The sequence below is a fragment of the Nansenia antarctica genome (genome assembly GCF_963989245.1).
Source record: "Nansenia antarctica genome assembly, chromosome: 20".
Taxonomy (NCBI): Eukaryota; Metazoa; Chordata; class Actinopteri; order Argentiniformes; family Microstomatidae; genus Nansenia; species Nansenia antarctica.
In genome coordinates, this window is record NC_137693.1 from 6,610,243 (window position 1) to 6,620,125 (window position 9,883).

Consider the following 9,883-nt stretch of genomic DNA (forward strand, 5'->3'; position numbering starts at 1 on the left):
TCAAATAGCCAATTTGATCACACTGCTATAGAAGGAAGTTGTGTGTGCAGAGTATATTTTCTTTTACTATACCCACCACGTACTAAGGAGAACAGTTATAATAACCTATTTGTATGTCTCCCCTTGTTATTATGGTTCTAAGTATCTATACTCCATATATAATGTACTGTATACATGTATAAGACACACACTTCCATGACTCACTCTTCTCTCCAGAGAGTTAAGCATAGGGTAATGTAAAGTCCTACTCACACAATAGCATGTAATGTAGTTACCTTGCCTCTGTGTAGTACAGTTATACACACAGAGGGGAATACTCAAAGGTATTTTCATTCTGTGAAATATAATGTTTCAAAGGGATCACAGTTAATGATGCAACACGATGATGTGAACATGCAGTACAGTTAAGTATATGATATTACCGTGAGTGTGCACACGCTGTACTTCAACTATGTTATAGGACTTATACAGTTACATGTCCAATCAATAATAATCGTGCCTTAGATGGTATGTAGAGGAAATCAGTACAATATATTATTGTAGAGAGGGGACGACTACTTGGAGCCTAACATGCAAATGCATAATCAGTATAAGTGTGCATTTATTTGTCTTTATGTGTGACAAATGTGTGTGTTTGTTTTCTGTGCTGAACAGGCTTGCCAGAATCAGGGGTGAATACCAATAAATGGATGAATACATTTATATAGGAAATCATGAATGCCTAAGTGGCGTCTGAAGAACGGAGGACAGAGGGAATAATCATGTTAGCCTCTCCCCTCGACTCCGGCCGAGACGGAGGAGCGTTCATCACCCTGCCGATCACTCCAAACTCCCCAAAGTGTTTCTCTCACATTTAAACGAATCCAATCTGAGAGGGTCCCCTTTTTCAATCAAGTGACATCAATCACGGGAGCGTGTGATGATAACGATCCCTTTAGGCCCTCTCGGTGTACTGGGCTGCAGATGAAAATACCAACTCAGGAGCCGGACTTGAGCGTTCAAAGCGGGGGCCTAGGCACCCTGCTGAAACACATGCTCCATGTCCCATTATTTATGAAGGGCTATCCTTTTGGCCTCTCGTCAATTACTCTCCCTATCATTTCCCTGAGTCCAAGGATTGTTTTCAATCAACACAGGCTGGCCAGGCAGGCAGGCACGATGGTGCAGAGTATCCTTCCCTCGCCTTTTTCTCTTTATCCCCCTGCTCCAAGAATAGTGATTGGTCCAATTTGCATCACAGATGTGTCCTGATTGCGCCTACTGCTAAAGTGAGGGCTGTCAAAATGACTTGTGAGGATTATAGGAGGATCATTTTGGTTCTCTTCTTCCAGTATGACCTCCCTTGTGGAACAAATTCTATAGGGCTGTGTCGAAGAGAATTGACAGCGTGAGGAGGGGTCAGGAGGTATCAACTGGACAGATAGCTGAGCGGCTATCGGAGCAGAGCTATTTCCTGATCAAGTAAGAAGACGCATTCCAGAATAATGTCACCGTTGTTAATTCTGTGAGTGAGTGAGACTCTTCTTTTCACATGTGATGAGTAGGAAAGGAAGCTCATACTGAAATCAGAAAGGCACGACGAAATCATGTAAAGTGTTGTTATAGAAAGGCACGACACAGGATCTCCTAAAGAAATACGAAAGAAGTAAGTCTTTGGCTTTCTGTATGAGATAGACCCTGTGACCCTCGCCGTCCTCGCCAGGAGAGAGGGAATCGGAGCAGTAGGAACCGTTTGTTTTGTTTGTAAATGTGTCAGTAATTGCCCTTTAACAACCCGACACCTGCCACTGTTGTTCCGGTCACCCACAATTGACGGAGGAAAGCGGAGAAATCACCTCCTTCATAATAGTTTGTTTTGATAAGGTATTGTGTGTGAAGCTGATGAACAGTGACTGTCAATTTGATTAGCCATTATTCTTTGCTGTTAATTGTCATTATTGGGCCTGTGCCACTGAGTGTCACCATAGAAGCCATGCAATCCTAGCATGAATAACACCTTGGGGGAATTAAAAAGAGATGTGAATGGTTTTAATTGCTCTCAATACTTTCGTTTGGCTTGGCAACTATTGACCCATGCACAGTAGCTTGTCAATTCAGCAATGCACTATTAATGAACCCTTTGCCTCAATCTCCAACCAAGCACGCACGCATGCACGCACACACACACACACATGCACACATGCACACACAAACAAACTCCCGCACACGCACACACACACAAACACACACACACACACACGCACACACACTTCACTACACATAATATGACACCCCATGACTCCTCTATGTTGATTTGTTGTAAGCTTGACAGCTATTTCACTACAAAGTTGATGATTTTTCAGCTTGAGCAACATGAGACTAAGCCAACTGTGAAATTACTTCTTTACTACACACACACACACGCGCACACACACACACACATACACATACACATACACACACACACACACACACACACACACGCACACACAAACAAACTACCGCACACGCACACACACACACACACACACACACACGCACACACACACACATGCACACACAAACAAACTCCCGCACACGCACACACACACACACACACACACACACACATCATCACAGAATACAGTACATATCTAGTCCTACAACCCACCACTACTACTCAAGAACACAGGCCTAGATGAAAAAATCCTACCTGTATACCAACGTAGGCACCCATGTTAGATACCATTCCTCATTCCATTCCATGCATTACAATGAGCCCATCCTCCAATTTCGCCTGCACCAGCCTCCCTAACTGTTCCGTTTTTTTATTAACAGTTAACAATTAATTAACAATTAGTTAGTTAACAATTATTAACAGAATGCTTTGCTAACACCCCAAATTATCAGTCAACCACATTATTACATGTGTGTTCTATAGCAGCATGATTCTGGCTTTACCATGTCTATTGTACACATTCACAGTTCTATCTGCAGCTGCAGCCGAGAGAAACCCTAAACAGGTTTGATGGAGCTTATCAAAAGAGCCAATTTGAGTTAATTTAATGGGCAAAAGCGAGAATGGAAAGCTATCCGCGGTGCGAGGTCGCCTCCTGAGTCAATATATATAAATCTTTACAAGGCAAACACTGTGAGAAACAAAGACATTTAACTGAAGCACCAGTTGATGTCTCCACTTTTTGTTGCACATAATTTGTCCCCATTGAAAGGTATAATTGTCGGCAATTTGAAGATATTCATGCTCAATTTCTGAAATTAATTTCAATTGGGAAATGTAGAAATGTCAGCTCTCGTGAAAGGGATTTGATTTCAATTATCCTTGCTCAAAAGACTGTGATTCCCAAATACACTTAAGCGAAATTATGACAAGAATTTGTGGTTCCAGAAATTCGGCGCTTAAAGAGCGATTAGGTGATAAATGGACTGCCTTTGAAATTGAGTGAATGTTCTGTGCTCCATCTGAAAGGCACTCAATTATCCATGATTACTCCCCCTTTACAGAGTATCGCATAAAAATACCTGCTATTGCTGTAATTTGTGGGAACATTAACATGCTGCAATTTCAACAAGGGGGAAAAAGGGAACTTAAATGGGCTGGCAGAATGTTAATCAATACATCAGAGAAAGAAGAAGAAGTGAGGGGAGATGAAAGAGGGATAGATTTAGTAAGAAGAGAAATATAGAGATATTTGGGGAAATTCACTTTCCCCCAAATCTCAGCCCCATTGGACTAACATGCATCTCTCTCTGTCTCTGTCTCTGTCTCTGTCTCTGTCTCTGTCTCTGTCTCTGTCTCTGTCTCTCTCTCTCTCTCTCTCTCTCTCTCTCTCTCTCTCTCTCTCTCTCTCTCTCTCTCTCTCTCTCTCTCTCTCTCTCCCCCTCTCCCCCAAATCAGCATCCATTGTACTATTGAATAGAATAATTCTAAAAGCAAGGTAATCAGTAAAGATCCAGACGTTTAAAGCAATTCAAATAAGGGTAGTGGGCAAGAGGGTGCTGGCAGCAGTTGGTCCTCTGGTGGTGGGTTTACTTCTGCATTCTGATTTATAATAGGAATGCAGACATTGAGTACCTCCAGTATTGAGACCAAAGTAGCACCTACCTCTGTCCACTATAGAAATTAGCAAAAGTCTCACTTGTATGAGATTTCTAACCACACGCCACTGCACAAATCTGTGCAGCAGCATGCTCTTTTCATGATTAACCAGCGGAAGAAACACAAATTGATCTGTGCAATATTTTTCATTCTTTTTGTATCTGCAGAGGCAAATTACTCAGCAGGGAAAGAATCGGTGTAACTGTGCAATGTGAAGAATACAAATAATAAATGAATCTCTATCTGGTCTGATCTCTCTCACATAAGATGATCTGACACTTTTCTGCCAATAATTTTATCTGAGATATCACCTATCTGACCTGACAATCAGTTACAGTCCCACTGCTTTCAGTTACAGTGGGGTGCAAACATTTGGGCACCCCTAGTCAAAATGCCTTTGACAATTAATATCTAGGTGAAAAGAAGCAAACCTAACCTCTAAACGGTACAAAGTTAAACATGACACATTTCATCACATTTTAAAAGAAAGATACATTTTGATTTGTAACTTTTTACAGTTTCAAAATAATAAAACAAGGAAAAAAAGGCCTTGTGCAAAAGTTCTTCCTACCACCCGCGTAATATTGCCTGTGCCCCCAGCCGCTACACAACCCCAAAGCATAATGGATCCACCTCCATGCTTCACAGTTGGCATGGTGTTCTTCTCTACAAATGCTTCACCTTTGGTTGTGGCCCAAAAGTTCAATTTTGGTTTTGTCAGTCCAAAGCACATTGTTCCAATAGGCTTCAGGTTTCTCAAGGTTTTCTTTTGCATACTTCAGATGCTTAATTTTGTGTTGAGGTCGTAGGAAAGGCTTCTTTCTGGCAACTCTGCCATGTAGGTCTTTGTTGTTTAAGGTACGCTGTATTGTTGTCCTGGTAGTGGTGGTCTAGTGGATAGTGAGTTGGACTTGGGATCGGAAGGTTGTGAGTTCAAATCCCGCCTGAAGCCACACCACTACTAGTGTGCCCTTGGGTAAGGCACTTAGCCCTCAGTTACTCCAGGGGGAATGTCCCTGTAATTCGTAATTGTAAGTCGCTTTGGATAAAAGCGTCTGCTAAATGGCAAAATTATTAAATTAATTAACAACTAGACCGGTGTCTGCTACTCTTTTTTGCAGCTCTTTTGCAATGATGTGTGTGTTCTGAGCATTTCTCACCAGATCTCGAGTCATTTTATCTGAAATTTGTCTTGGTCTTCCAGATCTTGCCTTGAATTCAATTGTTCCATTTATTTTCAATTTTCTGATGATGTTTCTGACAGTGGAAATGGGTAGTTTGAAATGTTGCAAGAGTTTTTCGTAGCCTTCTCCTTGATGATGGAAGTGAACTATCTTGATTCTGACATCCTTGGAGAACTGTTTAGAGGAACCCATGCTTTTTAACACCAGACACAACAGCCACCGCAGTCGGATACTTTAGGATAATAATTTAGTATAATGCATGGTAGCATAAAGGCGACACTTACATGCAGTGCTACACGCAGCATATGATAAGTAAGACAGTAAGTTCACTTTTTGGGAATGGATAATGTCAGAGAGGACGAAAAATTCCAGCAGCTGACAGCACATTCTGAAGATAGATCCCAATTGCATAATTATGCAAGTACATTTGTAATGCAACGAATAAAGACACCTCACAACAAATTCCAGGTAATTTAACAAAACACAGAGTAAAGCTCCAAGGGCCCTGGAATTCAAAGCAGCCAGCCTAAAATATGTCTCTTTCTGTGACTCCCCATTCTCCCTCTCTCACCAGCACTCTGTTCCATTGTGCAGCTGTAAATGGCTGTCTCCTACCCTGGCTCCAAGCAGTTAGCCCAAAGAAAGGCACCAAATAAGCCCTCTTTTACATCTTCTGGTTAATCAAGGGCTTTCTATTCATCAATTTGACCTATTGTTTATCACATATTATCACTTTATCCCCAGTCCCCCCAGTCCCCCCCCCCCCCCCCCCCATCCAACCTTCTACCAGCCGGTTACCATGGGCGACCCACATGGTGAGTGTAATTGCAATAATTTGTGAAACACCATGGCAACCTCCATTAAAGCGGGGTAAATACTAGGTCTTTGTGCCACACTGTTATTTCTGGTTGCGATGCCGGGGCAGACAGGGGAGTGAATGTGTAAATGTATATTTACTTTCGGCCCGTGAGAATGTAAGACTGCTAATGAGGACAGTGCTGTGGTGTCCACAGCTCTTCATCCCTCTTGATCATTGCCTCTGTTTGGACAGGGCTCTCAACAAACAATGCCAATTTCTTATCTGTAGCCATGTTAGTCTTCCTTCAACACCCCCCTCCCCTCCCCATCTTTACCCCCCCCGCACCTACTGTATTAACAGACAAACAGCCCACGTTATTTGTCCAGTCTTCTATTGCTAAGAACAACTCTTTATTACAGGGGAGTCAATCACTCACTGTAACACTAATGGCCTGGGAGGAGTTAGGGCAGGTGAGGCCTTTTAGCAACACACTGATTCTCAGGGTTGCCCAACAAATGGTCTGAAACATCATTATCACTGCTTGTGGAGGTATAGAGAATGACTGTACTTTAATGTACTGTACTGTACTGTATCATACAATATTTTATTTTATTTGTGAATGGACATCTCTGCTTTGTTTTACAAGATACAAACTAGAATAGATTCATCTTGACTATCATCACAGACAACAATGCAAACAGCAAAAGAGCATCCCCGTCTCTCTTACTTTATTATACTATACTTTGCTACTATTACAATAAGCTTCTAAATTCACTTGACTTGTTTATTAAGTATAATCTGGAGAAACCTTTTAATAAATGAAATAAATAACTGAATGGTGCAGAAAACAAATAAATGACAAGGTACATTTACATGTACCTTACTTGGGCCTATTGTCAAACTGTACATAATACTGATCATACATCACTGATCAAATTAAACTTTATTTATACAGCACATTTCATACATTAGATAAATGCAATGCAATGGAATGTTAAATAGATAAGTACTGTATAGTGGATCAGCAGTGATATCTGATAAGAACTTGATTTGTCACCCTTGTAGGTTCGGTTCCTCTTGGCCCCTCTAATGTAAGCGGTTCTTGGTTCTCTACACCAGTGTTGGTGCCACTGTGGAACCAGTTTTTCGGTCAAAACGAAGAACTGGTTTGATATTAGGCACCGGTTCCGAACCGGCCGTCAAATTGCCTTGGTGGAAAAGGGGCATGTGGGCACAGTGGTCTTCTAATCTCATTGGTATCCCATCAGTGTCCCATCAGTGTTCAGCTGTCTGTCTGTCAGGCTAGCTTTAGTGGGCTATGGCCTTCACCACCCATGCCCCTATTTCTCTAACTAATTAGCAGACATTTAGAGCTTCTGTCATTAATGCAGAGGAAACCCAATCTGCTGTTTTGCAAATGGGTTTTCTTAATTGGATGGAGGAATTCCAAAATGTTTACAGTTACACATCATTCTCTCTAAAAGGCTTAATGGGCTTGTGCTAAAGTGTTTGTGCAACATATGGTTGAGCCTGGGTTAAGTGTCGCAGGGGTTAAACCAACTGAGTTTTTTTGTCCAAGAGGGGGCCAGAAAAGTATTGCACAACACAGCACACAGTACCCTGCGACAGCACACACACACACACACACACACACACACACACACACACACACACGCGCGCACACACACACACACACACGCACGCACGCACGCACACACACACACACACACACACACGCACACAGACAGACAGACACACACACACACACAGACAGACACTCACACACACAGACACACGCACACACACACAGACACACACACACACACGCTCGCGCGCGCAAACACCAACTTTCCAACTTCTCTGTGCCTGCGGGAAACGGGGAAACGTTGTGCGCACTGTGGCAAACTCTAACAGCTGCTGACAGAGGCTTACTGCCAGGATCCATGACAACGCCAGGAAAAAAACACATTTAATTAGCTAATTTATTCAGTAACACTCTGCATCAGAGTAAGCCACTATGATTTCCTGTAAATGGAGGATAATTGAGTGAGAGGGTTATAAACAGCATTTAAATGGGACTTGAGATCCACACACAGGCGGAGTCATAATAACCACTAATGACTGCTAATCAGGAGACGCTTGTGTGGCAGCCAGGGCCCCCTCTCTGACCCAACAGCTGCAATAAGTGAGAGAGCCACAGATAGACAGTAGACAGTAGACAGAGATGGACAGAGACAGCAAGAGAAACAGAGAGAGAGAGAGAGTGAGAGAGAGAGAGCGAGAGAGAGAGAGAGAGAGAGAGAGAGAGAGAGAGAGAGAGAGCGAGAGAGAGAGAGAGAGAGAGAGAGAGAGAGAGAGAGAGAGAGAGAGAGAGAGAGAGAGAGAGAGAGAGAGAGAAAACAGAGAAAACCGGCCCTGGTGTGTGTGTGTGTGTGTGTGTGTGTGTGTGTGTGTGTGTGAGTGTGTATGTGTAAGAGAGAGAGAGAGAGACAGTGAGAGAGAGAGAGAGAGAGTGAGAGAGAGAGAGAGAGAGAAAACCTGCCCTGGTGTGTGTGTGTGTGTGTGTGTGTGTGAGTGTGTATGTGTAAGAGAGAGAGAGAGAGAGAGAGAGAGAGAGAGAGAGAGAGAGAGAGAGAGAGAGAGAGAGAGAGAGAGAGAGAGAGAGAGAGAGAGAGAGAAAGAGAAAACCGGCCTTGGTGTGTGTGTGTGTGTGTGTGTGTGTGTGTGTGTGTGTGTGAGTGTGTGTGTGTAAGAGAGAGAGAGAGAGAGAGAGAGTTATGATAATGGGAACACTACAGTAGGAGAAATTCACAGCACATCTCTACTACACCATCTAACTATAGCATACTGTAATGTACAGTAAGCGATATGTGTATGTCTGCATAATATGGAATATGTATAGTGTGTTTATATGCAAAGTATGTGTATGTCTTTGTGCATATGACATGCTTGCGTGTATGGTTTTGTGTAATACATGTGTACTACTTTGTGGGTGTGCGTGAGCACGCATGTGTGTGTGTGTGTGTGTGTGTGTGTGTGTGTGTGTGTTGTGTGATTACCATGTGTGGGGGTGACCTCTGCAGCAGAGGGATGTGGACAGGTGGGTGAAGTGGTTCAGTGGTTCAGAAATAAGGGTGCTAATCTGGTGCCTGCAAACGGAGACACAGCCGCCCTGTGTACTGTCAACAGCAATCGGCCAAACCCCACCCCAAACTCACCCCTCGCCCCCCTCCACCTGAGACAAGGACACAGGCGCAGCTATTTCTGTGTGGCGGGCATCTCTGAGAGACTCCACAGGACGGCTTATGGGTCCCTTTACGAGGTGACACATTTTTGGAAGAGACGGCGAGGGGTGGGGTGGGGTCAGGTGGGGTGGGGTGGGGTGGATGGTGTCTCATCTAATGACAGAGCAGCCCTCTTGCTCGAGTTGTCACTGCTGGCAAGGTCAGCTTCAAATCTGAGGTTAGGCGAGAGGATATGCTTGGTCATAATACCATGTCGGGGCGAAGGGGGGGGGTATTAAACAACTGCGCAAAAACAACTGCAAAACCACAAGGCCCATGAATAAAGACCAAGATTCAGATCAATGAATCTGTGAGCAATGATGTTATATTTTGATCAGAGTTAGTCTGTTCGTAATGGTTGCACAGTGATTTCGCAGAGCAGTGCTTATTTTGTGATAATTGGCTGTGGTCGGTCTGGGGGCTTTGAATAGAACTGAATGACCAGTCAGACTGTTGCTGTGCCAACAGGTGTGCTGACTTAGCGCTGTTGTTATCACCTCCGATCACAGTCAGTGAACACAGTCCTATGAGACCTCCCTGG